Raw genomic sequence first — 13,530 nt, forward strand, 5'->3', positions numbered from 1 at the left:
GGAGACTATAAACAAAAAGATATGTAACATGTTGGGACATGAAAAATATTAAGAATACAAACAGAGCAGGGCAGTGGGATCAAACGATGTTTCCATCAAAAGATCTTTGATAACTTGTCATTTGAGCCCAAACTGAAATGAAGTGAATCAAAAAGTGTGTAGATGTATGGGGCAAAATGTTTCTGACCGTGGTAACACCAAGGGTAAAGGCACTGAGGTGTGTGTGTGTGTGTGTGTGTGTGTGTGTGTGTGTGGTTGTCATAGTGGAAATACAGCAGAGGCCAGTGTGGCTGAAATGGGTATAGGAAAGGTAAATGTTATTGATGAGATTAGGGAGAAGGAAGGTGGCTAGAGAGGAATTGTAATCATGTAGGCCAGGATAAGGCTTTAGATTTTATTTTGATCATTTAAATGATATCAGTTTGGAAGCTTTTGAATTTGGAAATGTGTGCATATCAGTGTGATTTATAAAAAAAAGTTTGGAGCAATAAGTAAAAACATTGATGAGAGTGGGTTTAAGAGAGTACAGAATGAGAGGCACCTAGGTGGCTCAGTCAATTAAATATATTATTCTTGGCTTTGGCTCAGGTCATGCTCTCGTGGATTGTGGTATCAAGCCCCATGTTGGCCTCCACACTCAGCAGAGAGTCTGCTTGAGATTCTCTCCCTCTGCCTCTCCTTTCTGCATACTCTCTTTCTCTCTAAAATAAATAAATAAATCTCTAAAACAAACAAACAAAGAAACAAAAGAGAATAGGATGAAATTGAACAAAGAAAATGACCATGCTTTGGAGAAGTTTTGTTATGGAGGGGAGCAGAAAATGTTGATAGGAGAGCAGAAAGGTTTATTTGTTTATTTATTTAGTGGGAAATGTTTAATTTTAAGGTAGCCTTGCATTACAACACTTTTATGTGCTGAGGCAATTAAGAGTAGGGGGATATATTGTTATTCCAAGAATTAGTAATTTCTGGAGCTAGGTTCTTAAGTAGGTGAAATGGGATGGAATTCACTTACCCAAGTAGAGGGATTTACTTTAAGAGCTTGGAGAGTGTATTCCTTGCAACAAAAGGAAAGACAGACTATATGAACATAGATGCAGGTGGGTTAATAAATGTGGTTGGACAGGGATCCCTGGGTGGCGCAGCGGTTTGGCGCCTGCCTTTGGCCCAGGGCACGATCCTGGAGACCCAGGATCGAATCCCACATCGGGCTCCCGGTGCATGGAGCCTGCTTCTCCCTCTGCCTGTGTCTCTGCCTCTCTTTCTCTCTGTAACTATCATAAATAAAAAAAAAAAAAAAAAAAAAAAAAAGGATTAGCTAAAGAAAAAAAAAATAAATGTGGTTGGACAAAAGTATTGGTTCTTAGATATCTGAAAAATAGAATTAAAAATATGTTTTCTAGCTTTTCTAGTTGTTTACATTGAGAAGGTTGTTACATAGTCCACCATTGTTAAAAGTTCTGTGTATACTTTTAAAGCATATGAGGAAGTGAAAAATTATGAGATTGAAATCTAGAAGAGATGTAAGCCTAGTAACCATAGATTTTTCCCTACGGGGTATCTGCCAGCTCCCAAAAAAAACATGGCCAAGGGAATGAAATTATTAATAGACTGTTCTTTTTTTAAAAATTTATTTATTTATTTATTATTTATTTCTTCATTTTTAAAGATTTTATTTATTTATTCATGAGAGACACACAGAGAGAGGGGCAGAGAGAGACACAGGGAGAGGGAGAAGCAGGCTCCATGCAGGGAGCCTGACATGGGACTCGATCCCGGGTCTCCAGGATCAGGCCCTGGGCTGAAGGCGGCACTAAACTGCTGAGCCACCCGGGCTGCGCCTTTAATTTTATTTATTTATTTGAGAGAGATAGCAAGAGAGAGCACACAAGCAGGGGAGAGGGACAGAGAGAGAGAGAGGGAGAAGCAGACTCCCTGCTGAGCAGGGGGCTGGAGGTGGGGCTTGATCTCAGGACCCGGGCATCAGGACCTGAGCTGAAGGCAGATCCTTAACTGACTGAGCCACTCAGATGCACCACTTAATAGAATGTTTGACAATTTAATGAGACTGTGGGTTAGGGGGAGATGGGATGAGAGCTTTAGTAACTGTTCTTGATCTAGTCTCCTTTTTGGGTTGGGATACAACTATTTACAATTAGGAAAGGTACCAAGAGAGCTCATGTAAGGACTTAAGTCCAGCTTCAGATCACCTTCGTTTCAATCTCTGTTTTTACATTAGATGCTCTGGGATTGCCACCTATAAGAATCAGATGTAAATTTCCTATGGTTTCCTATGGAGGATGATAATATTGTATTATGCCTTACATTATTTCCACAATGTGGTAAAACATGTCTGGCACTTAAGCAAAACACCCAGGCCCATGAAGAGACACAATAATGTAGCAAAGGTAAAGAAAAACTACACAGTTGGAAAAGATTCACAGTGTTATCATAGTTAGGCTTTTTAAAAAAAGTCAAATATATTCATTGGAATAAAAAAGTTTGAAAACTCTTGCAGAGGACAGCAAATAGTAAAGATGGAGAAAAAAGGAAATTCTAGAATTGCAAAATTCATTACTTGAAATTTAGAATTTAATTGATCATTTTAATGACAGTAGGGGGAGAAGTACTGAAATAATAAGTGATAGGTCAAAAGAAGTAAAATTATCAGTCTGAATCATGGAAGACAAAGGGATGAAATATACATTACAAAAAAAGAAAAAGGGGAACATAGAAAGAAGGAAAGAAAAAAGTATTAACCAGAGGGAAATGGAACTGACAGGTATCTTCTCAAAAGAATAATGGAAGCCAGTTTACAATGGAATGATATCTTTAAATGGCTGAAAGAAAATAACTGCCAAGCCCATATACTACTCTCAGTTAAAATAACCTTCAAAATGATGGTGAAATAAATATATTTTGGGACAAACAAAAATGGAGAAGCCATAAGGTAGACAGTCCTCCAAGGTGTTCTGAAGGACATATATTGGTAGATCTAAGCTCAAAATGACCTTATAAAAAATTCATAATGTCTTTTAAAGTTTTCAATATATATAGAATTAAAATAAATCACAATCAGTAGAAAGAAAGGATAGATAAAGTTAAAAAGTCTTAAGGCTCATTCATTAGGAAGGCATACAAATACCAATTTATATCAGACCTGAATAAGTGAAGGATGCATTTTACACAACCTTAAAGATAACAGATAAAAGATGAGTATAATTCCTATGATAATGGGGCAGAGATAATAACGATTGCAAGAAAAAGAAAAAAAATTAGATAGAACAAATACAAAACAAATAAGAAGACGGTAGGTTAAAAAATGTAATTACATTAACTGTAAATTTTAAAAATGTATTATCAGGATAATAACTCCAAGTCCAAAAATATGCTAGTTAGAAAAATATTTAAAATATCTGCATACTTGGGATCCCTGGGTGGCTCAGCAGTTTAGCGCCTGCCTTTGGCCCAGGGTGCGATCCTGGAATCCCAGGATTGAGTCCCATGTTGGGCTCCCGGCATGGACCCTGCTTCTCCCTCCTCCTATGTCTCTGCCTCTGTCTCTCTCTCTCTCTCTCTCTCTCTCTCTATGTCTATCATGAATAAATTTAAAAAAATATCTGCATACAAAAAGGTTGAAAGTAAAAAGGTAGAAAATATAAAGTATGTAAATATTAGCCAAGGAAAGTTTTTTTAAAGCTATTTTAGTATTTTAATAATAGACAATGTTTTTAAAGACAAAAATACATTAGTTACCAACAATACTATAGGACTCTATAATGCTAAAAGGTTCAGTTCTAAATTTGAATATACTTAATAACATAATCTCAATAAAATAAAAGAAAAAATACTGTGATCATAGTAGGGCATTTTAATAAGCCTCTCTCATTATTTGGTAGAATAAACAGACCAAAAATAAGTACGTTCATAGAATATTTGAACAAAACAATCAACAAAATTGGCAGGATAGAACATTGATTCTAACAACTATAATACGCATAGAAAACCTCCCAAAATTGACTTATGCTGAGTCATAAAGAAAGACTCAACAAAGAATTGAAAACATATAGTATATATATTCTCTGAACACAGTGGATAGGCTAGAAACCAATCATATAGAGGTAACTAGAAAATATTCATTTCTAAAAATTAAAAAACAATAATTCACTTTTAAATAATTCATGGATCAGTGGTAATTAGAACATACTTTGAACTCGGTGATAAAAAAATCAAACATCAAAACTTGTGGTTGAAGCTAAAGCAGTGCTTAGGAGTAAACATGTTAGAAAAGAAGCAAGACTAAAAATCTACATCACAAACATAGAGAAAGACTGAAGGAAGAGACTAGCCACCTGAATCTAAATCTTATATATCCTCTTCCCAAATCATAAGATCAGTAACAAGTGCAAATAGAACTTCACATGAGCCACACTTTCAGCATTACCAGGAGGCAGAGACTACCATGAGCTCTAATTGCCTGTAAGTGGAGAAATAAACACCAAATTCCACCAGAGTTTACATTATTACTACAAACCCTAGATATGTGGAGTGGGGAAGGATATTTGGAGCTCTGCAAGAAAGAGGAGAGAAGGTCAGAGGACACGGATGAAGCATGAACAAAGTCACCCCCAATATGAGAAAGTCCAACACTAAAAGCCAAATATACAACAGAGTTCTGGAACTTGCTAATTCACACCCCAGCCACAGGGAATGGGCTTGAAAGTGAGCAGGAGTGGCAGCCCTAGAGAAACATTGCTTCTGGGTATAATTAGATACACAAGAAAGGTGTGGCGGGGAAGGAAATAGAGGATGGAAACTAAGGAAGTATGGTCCACCTGAGTCCTTCTTGAGGAATCTAATTAATGTGTTTCCCCCAACCTAGAGATAACCAGGAAGCCTTTTAGTAAGATGACAGATGGTGAGCATTTATTGTATTTCATTGTAGACCTAAGACTGAAAGGGTGGAGCCAGGGTTGGAAAAATAGTGTGTAAACATCATGTGTTCTGACAAAGTAAACAAATGCAACTAAATAACTAGGAGGCAAATGCTGAGAGGAAAGAAAAAGTAGACCACCATTGACTGGTGAATAGTAGGTAGGAGTCAAAGGATACCATTTGAATTGGTAGCCTAGATAGTAAAAATTTAACTAAGAAAAAATAGGATTCAGAGCACAATAGAGGTACATGTATAAATGGCCAATAGGATAAAAATACAAATGTTCCTAATACAAGAAAAAAAAATTTAAGAGAGTGAGCGTGTGCATGCTGGCAGGGAGGGGTACAGGAAGAGAGAGAATCTTTTTTTTTTTTAAGATTTTATTTATTCATAGAGACACAGCTAGAGAGAGAGGCAGAGACACAGGCAGAGGGAGGAGCAGGCTCCATGCAGGGAGCCCAACGTGGGACTCGATCCAGGGTCTCCAGGATCACACCCTGAGCTGCAGGCGGCGCTAAACCACTGTGCCACCAGGGCTGCCCAAAGAGAGAGAATCTTAAACAGGCTTCATGCTCAGTGTGGAATCTGACACAGGGCTCAATCCCGCTACCCTGAGATCATGACCTGAGTCGAAATCAAGAGTTATACGCTTAACCAACTGAGCCACCCAGGCACCCCAAGAAAAAAAATTTAATTAATAAAGAAGATACACCAAATAGAGAAACATAAACATAACACACATAGCACATATAAAATAAGATGATATAATCGAGACCAATATATCAGTTATATCAATAAAGATCAGGCTTAACTTGCCTATTAAAGGAAAATATTTTAATATTGGTTTATGTAGCAAAAACCAAGGCCAGGCAATCTACAAGAGATCTAGCTAAAACACATTGATTTAAATCCCTAAAAATAAAAAAGATGGTCAAAGTATAGCAGAGAAATTGAAACAATAAGAAAGATCATGTTCTGATCCTTATGTCAGATAAAGCTGAATTCAGGCAAATAAACATTAAATGAGACATAAGATAGATGCTAATTTTAAAAGCTGCAATTTGCTATGAATATATGTTATAAATGCCTATGCCCCAAAAAAGCACAGCAAGCCTTAAATAAAGAGAATACTGAAAAACAAAATTCCCAACTCACAAAGCTAGAAAAAGAAAAACAAAGGACACTTAAAGAAAGCACAAAGAGGCAAATAGTAAAGATAATAAATAGATATTAGTGAGAAGAATGAAAAGGCAGATAAAAGCAGTAAATAAAATTCTGAGTCCCTAGAAAAATCAACAAAATTGTTAGTATATATTTAATCAGGAGGAGAAGGGAGAGAAATATATGAAATAATAAACAGCAAGCAATGATGATAGATATAGAGGAAATTTTTTAAAAATCACAAGATGTTACTCTATACACCTCTATGCAAATAAAGTAAAAAACTTGGATAAAACCACCACAGAAAAGCAATAGGGCCAGATGGATTGATTGATTGATTGATTGATTTATAAGATTTAATTTATGTATTCATGACAGACCGAGAGAGAGAGAGAGAGGCAGAGACACAGGCAGAGGGAGAAGCAGGCTCCATGCAGGAGCCCGATGTGGGACTTGATCCCGGGTTTCCAGGATCACACCCCAGGCTGAAGGCGGTGCTAAACCACTGGGCCACCAGGGCTGCCCCAGATGGTTTTATATTATCATATTATATACCTAAAACAAACCCAATATTATATGTCAATTATATCTCAATAAAACTGGGGAAAAGAAGAAAATAACAAAGTGCATCACACGTAGTGTGGATAAATATTATTTGGTGAGATTTTTGTTTCAGTTTTGCATAGATACACTTGTGAACTGGGTCACAATATAAAATGGATTTCTTACTATGAGACTCAGTCAAAAAAGTTAGAAAAACACTGCCAGAGTAGTTAAAAGGACTACTAGATTAGATTAGATTGATACTTTGTGGTAAAACTAGATCTCAGAAATGTAATATTAAATGAAAAATGCAAGTTGCAGAATATACAATGTGATAGTATTTTTGAAAAAGAAGATGGTATCATTTTTTTCCACAGTATCATATTCTTGGTGGAATAATGTTTTCATACAAAATAAGCCTGAGAGATTTGCATCGGGCCACAATCAGAGGTGCCTTCTGGGGACTGGGGTAGTATATAGTGTATAGACAGGCTTTGAATGAATGGTCAGTGGTCTGCTTTAGTTTGTGAATAAAAGCAAGCGTGAATGTTTAACTTGATTATTTAAGAGATTAAAAAATGATTACACATTATGGAAAGAATTTCCAAGGAACCCCTGAAAGCTCAGGTGCTTTTCCCTTGGTTGTTTTTGTCTTTTTCTAATTCATTTTCTGTTGGTCAGTTTATGTTTTGCGTATCTTACAAATTTGTAATATGCTCTTGCTAACTTTGTTTTTCATTTATTAGCTTAAGATTGCACAAAGAATCCCTTAAACATTAGGGGGGAAAAGAAAAGAGGGTTACCTGTTAAGGTATTTTGAGGTCTGTGTTTTTTATAGCATTTTCCTTAGCCAGGCACCAATGATCTAGCACATTCTATATTGGGACAATTAGGCTGAGAAATCTTTGAGAATTAAAGTGTTTCTTCCACAGAGAGTCACCTTGTCCCACATTTCCAAAGGAATACTCTTTGTGCCTGCTCCAAAGCTCTCCTTTTCATGTGAGGAATACTCTTTCCACTTTAATACTCTGTCAGATAAAACACACGGTGAGTTGCAGCTCCAGTCAGGGCAGACTGATTCTAGATGAGGGTTTAAATATTCTATAGTAATGCTAAATGTTAACAGGATGAGTTAACTCAGTTGTAGAAAACAGAATTGAATCAGAACATCTCACTTGTTAGGTTAAATAACTAATTAGCATACTCAAAATATTAATGTATCTTATAACCTGTAATTATCTATCATCTATCTATCTATCTATCTATCTATCTATCTATCTATCTATCATCTATCTATCTATCTATTTATTTTAATAATCTCTATCCCCAATATGGGGCTTGAATTCACAACTCTGAGATCAAGAGTCACACACTTTACTGACTGAGCCAGCCAGACACTCCATAAACTTATTCTATTTAAATCTTCTGAACAGAATCTATATCAACTTTTCTACTAGCCTTCTTAGTGTTTGGATTAAAATTAGACCAGGGGAATTCTTGCAAATATTAATCCTCAGTTATTAAAAGCACAGCAAAACAATATAAGAAGTTAGAATATGAAATTCTTCTTTTACTGTGTGGGGGTGATGAAGTAATCATGAGATCTTAAATATAAGAAAGAGACCTATACCACATTTGATATTGGAGGGGGATAGTTGTTTTTTTTTTAATATTTAAAATATTCCTTGGAAAAGACCATGTTATTTTTGCACATTTGTTTATTGTTTGTAAAAATGCTGTTTCTACTATTTTATAATAATTTTAATCCTTAGTTTGGAAAATGGCAGAATTTGATGATTGCAAGTCTTATATTATATACTGTGATCCCTATGTTCATTGGTTATATCCTGTTGATTATGTTGTCTCACAACCAGGATTTAAAATATGCATATTCTGTTTCTAAAGTTTTATGATAATCATTATTGCTCTCTCATAGCTTTGCAGACTTTGAATTTATCTTCGATAATCTCCTTCTCTCTAAGAATAAGCATAATATAAGCACATTATTCCATGTCTCCAGAGAAAAAGTTTTCTAGCATGTTATTCTTAAGTATATGAAGAACACACTTTTATTTTTTATTTTATTTTTTGTATATTTTTTATTGGAGTTCGATTTGCCAACATATAGCATAACACCCAATGCTCATCCTGTCAAGTGCCCCGCTCAGTGCCCGTCACCCAGTCACCCCATCCCCCTGTCCACCTCCCTTTCCACTACCCCGTGTTGAAGAACACACTTTTAATAAAGAAACTTTACTTTTTTGTAGGGAGGGTTATCATTGTTATTTTATTTTATAATTTTTTCCCAAGATTTTATTTAAATTCAAGTTAGTTAACATATAGTGTAGTATTAGTTTCAGGAGTAGAATTTAGTGATTCATCAGTTACATATAATACCCTGCGCTCATCCTAAATGCCCTCCTTAATGTTTATCACCTATTTAGTTCACTCGCCTGTGCCCTCATCTTCCTTTCAGCAACCCTGTTTGTTCTCTATAGTTGAGTCTCTTATGATTTGCCTCCCTGTTTTTATCTTATTTTATTTTTCCTTCCCTTTGCCTGTGTTCACCTGTTTTGTTTCTTAAATTCCACATATGAGTGAAATCATATGGTATTTTTTATTTTTTAAAAGAAATTTAATGGAGATATTTTTCAAATGTGATTATCTTTACCCTTTCAATAAAATGTCTAGAACCTAATACAATGATGATATGTATTACCCTACATGAGAACTGGTAGTATCTTCCAACCAATCTTTTAAAATTAACATTATTGGGGGACAGGGTGACTCGGTGATGGGCACTAAGAAGAGCACTTGACGGGATGAGCACTGGGTATCATACTATATGTTGGCAAATTGAATTCAAATAAAATACTAAAAAAATAAAGTACATCATAAAAATTAAAAAAAATAAAATAAACACTATCATTATTGCTGTTATGATTATTATTGTTTGATGCATGGAATTTTGAGGCATAAATAATCTTAATGGTTTTGTGGCATAAATAATTTTAATGGTTTTTATTGTCTTGGAGTACTTTAAATTTTATTTAACAAAAATTTTAATAAGAAGTTTTAAAATTGTGGTAAGAAACATAACAAACATTAAAATTTACCATCTTACCTATTTTTAAGTGTACAGTTCAGTAGTGTTAAGTATATTCAGCAAGACACCTCCAGAACTTTTGGAGTTTTTTAATGGTCTCATTAAGAAATCAAAACTAATATCAAAATATTACATTTTAGTTGGAAGTATATAGAATAGACCTGTTATTGTCAGTTTATGCATCATCAGAAATCTGGATTTTTTTTCAATAGACTCATCTGCAGGAGTCGTTTGCTATACAAAGGCAATTCTGATATTTTTTTATTTGTCTCTCTTTTTCACGAAATTAAGGCATGGGTTTTAAATCCAGCTTCTCTATTCGAGATATGAGTTTTAGTTAATTCCATTAAGAAGTTCACAGTCATAGTTATAAATAAGTCCAATTCCTGCTGCACCACAGATGCATGAAATGCATATGGTTAAATGACACGTCTGGTGGCCTATCCCAGGAAACTCATCAGCTCGTGCCAATAGCAATGACAGAAGACACAAACGGGGCACTAAAATAATAATAGTGTTGGCAGCCTTCACAAATCAGGGTAAATGACTTTAGAGTTTTGACTTCAGACTTCTTTAACATGAACCAATAAAATAATTTAAAAATTATTTCAGAAAATGAGTGTATTAGGAGAGATGAATAAATCTTGAACGCCAAATATTCAAGACTCCAGAGGCAGTTTGAACTGATTAGCATATTAAAGCTAAACTCAAGCCAAGCAGACAGGGATGCTGGTTGCCTAGGTTATATTGTGTCTCACAGAAGCAGGTCTGAAGATGAATGTACAAGCTCCCCCATGGGCACACTTTAGCTTTGGTGTCTTTCTGTGGCCCTTGTCTGAATTCTTCCTTTTCTTTCTTGCTAAATTACATTCCCCATGTCATTACTCTGGTCACATTCTTGTTCTGGGCTGTCTACCAAAGCACCAGAGACCGATGGCCTGGATGACCAGGCAAAATTACTGGACTTTCTCAGATCAGTCTTCTTTTCTGTAAAAATGGAGGAATAATGTTTGCTTCAGAAGTTTGTTGTTAGGATTAAGTTGAGTAATACTTACACTGTACTCTGCTCTTGCTAAGAGAATATTCCACATTTTGACAACTTTGGCAATTTTTATGCCTAGGAAGTGGGAGTTGGTGTGCAGAGCTATGTTATATGTTAACTGAATTGAATTTAAATAAAACATTTTAAAAAATTGTCAACAGGTTTTCTGATTTTAAGGGGCAAATTACTCTTTCATTTAGTCTAAAATCTCTTTTATTTACTTTTTGGTTATACAAATAGAAAAGCCAAGATCCTATTCTGGCATGGAGACTTTTGGCACTGTGGAGGGGTTAAACTGCTCTAGGTAATAACCTAGTATAAGATTTAGTCCTTTTTGTAAGGATTGTTCTATATTTTATATAGAACTGTTCTATATTTTAATTGGCATATTACATTGTTTTTTGTGGTTGTAGGAGAAATAATCATATCCTGCAGTTCCAACCCAAGAAAATCCCACACATTTCTCAGAAGCCTGGGTGTGTGAAGACAGCATTGAAAGACACGTTCATTCACTGTGAGTTGATGGATTCCTTCCTCAACCTCAGGGGGAGCTGGGGAGATGAGAGGATGGGAATTTACCACGTTACTCTTGGTGGTGGGTAGCTCAAGACACGGAGGTATTCTAGTCATATCTAGCTCCCAGTGTAATGCATATGTTAAGTTTTACCTTCTACTCTGTTATGCACAAACTTTTGGGCTAAATGTTAACATTGTGCTAAATGCCAAAGGTTCTAACTTAGCTGTGCTTTGGGGAGGGGCTTGTGTCTGTGTTTTTAGACTGAAAATTGGAAAGAGGCTGAGAGATAACTTCCTCAGGGGCATGGTTGCTGAGGTGACAAGTGACAATTAATACACAATTGTAGAGTATATGTTCTTTAGGGATTTCCAGAGATATTGGAATTCTTGAAGTCAAATAGGATGCATGTTTGGATTATTGTTATTTGGGCATTAAGACAAATGGAATGTCAGGGTAAACAGTATCTACTTTAGAGTAATTTGTACTTTAAAAAGGTTTGAAAGATGGAAAGAATGGTCTCCACAAAAGATGAATCAAAAATGGTGAAATAACACCTGTTGGTGATATATTAGGAACATATCATGCTTAGTGAGCCTCTTCCCCCTTTAAAATTTTACCACACAGGTCACTGGTACTTGTACATTGGTTTCTCTTTTGTTCCAAAAATAAAGTAGACTTCAGAGCCTTGATTCTCCCCACCCCCACCCATTCCATCTCTTTGAAGCCATCATAGAGCTGGATCTGTATTTCTTGGCTCTATTCCTGAATTTAGTCAATGAAAGGAATAAAACATCTACTTGGCCACCATCCTATGCTACTAGACAGAAAATTCATTTAGAGTAAGATTCTATCTGTATCTCTTATCTTCCTCTATCTGCCATTTCCTAACCTTGCCATTGTCCATTCTGGGGCTCTCTTAAAATTCTGTTGAGTAAATGATATGGGAGATAGAGAATGAGAATATTGCTGGTGATAATGAGATGCTACCAACAGGACTCACATGCCTCTGAGAATCTCTGTGAGGGAATGTGCAACCTTGAGCATACCAAGATTTCAGTTACAGACACAGGAGACAAGTTGGGAACTCAATAGGAATGTCCCTAACCTTTTCTCTTGGTGTCTCCTACCATTGGTATGTAGAGTTGAGGGTTATTTCTGACTATAATCTGAATGCTCACAGATGACCAGAAGAGTAGGATCTGAAGATTATGAAATGGACTGATTGTTGGGATGTCCATAGTTTAGAATTGAGTTACAGTGTCCTTTGACACTGTATGACATTTAGGAATCTATGTTTGGATTATTGCAGAAAAGTTAGTTTTCGGTCTAAGGTGAATCCTGTTTCATTCTGGATTTGTAGGTAACTTTTTTTTCTCTACATGGGTTTTTATCTAAAGTGATTTGTGGAGATATAAGTGTTTGCTGGAATAAAAAAAATTTTGCTGTGTTTTAAGACGATTTAAATGCCTGGTAATTCCTGGTTATCTAGTATCAGCTGAAGATTATCATTACTGGCCAAACTTGTTTTCTATTTCTAAAATTATATGAAGTTGTTCTATTGTTAGGAGAATTAGTAGCATGCTCCTTTAGGGAACCTATGCCTTTTAACTCCTAAGAGCCTGTGACCCCTCAAAGTTAATGCAGGAGAAATAGAGAGGCTCCAGAACAGAAGTGGTGGCCAGTGTACTTGAAAGAAATCTTTTGTACATTTGTAACTGCCAGGCAGGTAGGACTTGAAGTTTGCCCTCTAAAGCTTTTATCCAGGGACTGATTTGGTAATTTAGACATATTGAGACATTTTAATTTCAACATCAGGGAAGGGAGAATGATGCCTTACAACATTATTAGTTGTTGAAGCTTTGAGGCACTAAAATCCAGAAGAACACCAATTTTGCCTAGATTTTGGGCTGTTTGGCTGTTTACAACGTTTCCATGGTGAATTTCCAACACATTTCACACTTAATCTTTAAAACCAATGTTTTCTGCAACATCTTCCACCCACTATTTTTTTTTCTTGCAGAAACTGTTTTGGGTGATACATAATAGCTAAATATATTCATATATATTCTGGCAGTTATGTTTACAAACAGATATAATTGCCTAGCAATATGGTTTGCTATTTCTGAGATAAAATCTTACAAATTAAATATCATTTTTAAAAGCATAAAAATTTAAACAAATTTTCCCACTATCACCTTCCTTATTTTAATAATTATAAATGAGTT

General features: G+C 35.5%; 1 long non-coding RNA gene across 5 annotated transcripts in view; it reads left to right on the forward strand.

Annotated features, from left to right (window-relative positions):
* The window catches only part of LOC111096804, a 140,992-nt gene that overhangs the window by 82,665 nt on the left and 44,797 nt on the right, over positions 1 to 13,530 (forward strand). For 4 of the 5 annotated variants that reach the window (XR_005362589.1, XR_005362588.1, XR_005362590.1 and 1 more), the window contains one exon: positions 11,202 to 11,302. This is a non-coding gene — a long non-coding RNA (uncharacterized LOC111096804). Of the gene's footprint in view, positions 1 to 11,028; positions 11,093 to 11,201; positions 11,303 to 13,530 lie in introns of all 5 variants that reach the window. The other variant, XR_005362591.1, reaches the window with a different exon arrangement.

Source organism: Canis lupus, chromosome 7, assembly GCF_011100685.1.
Source record: "Canis lupus familiaris isolate Mischka breed German Shepherd chromosome 7, alternate assembly UU_Cfam_GSD_1.0, whole genome shotgun sequence".
In the NCBI taxonomy this organism is placed as follows: Eukaryota; Metazoa; Chordata; class Mammalia; order Carnivora; family Canidae; genus Canis; species Canis lupus.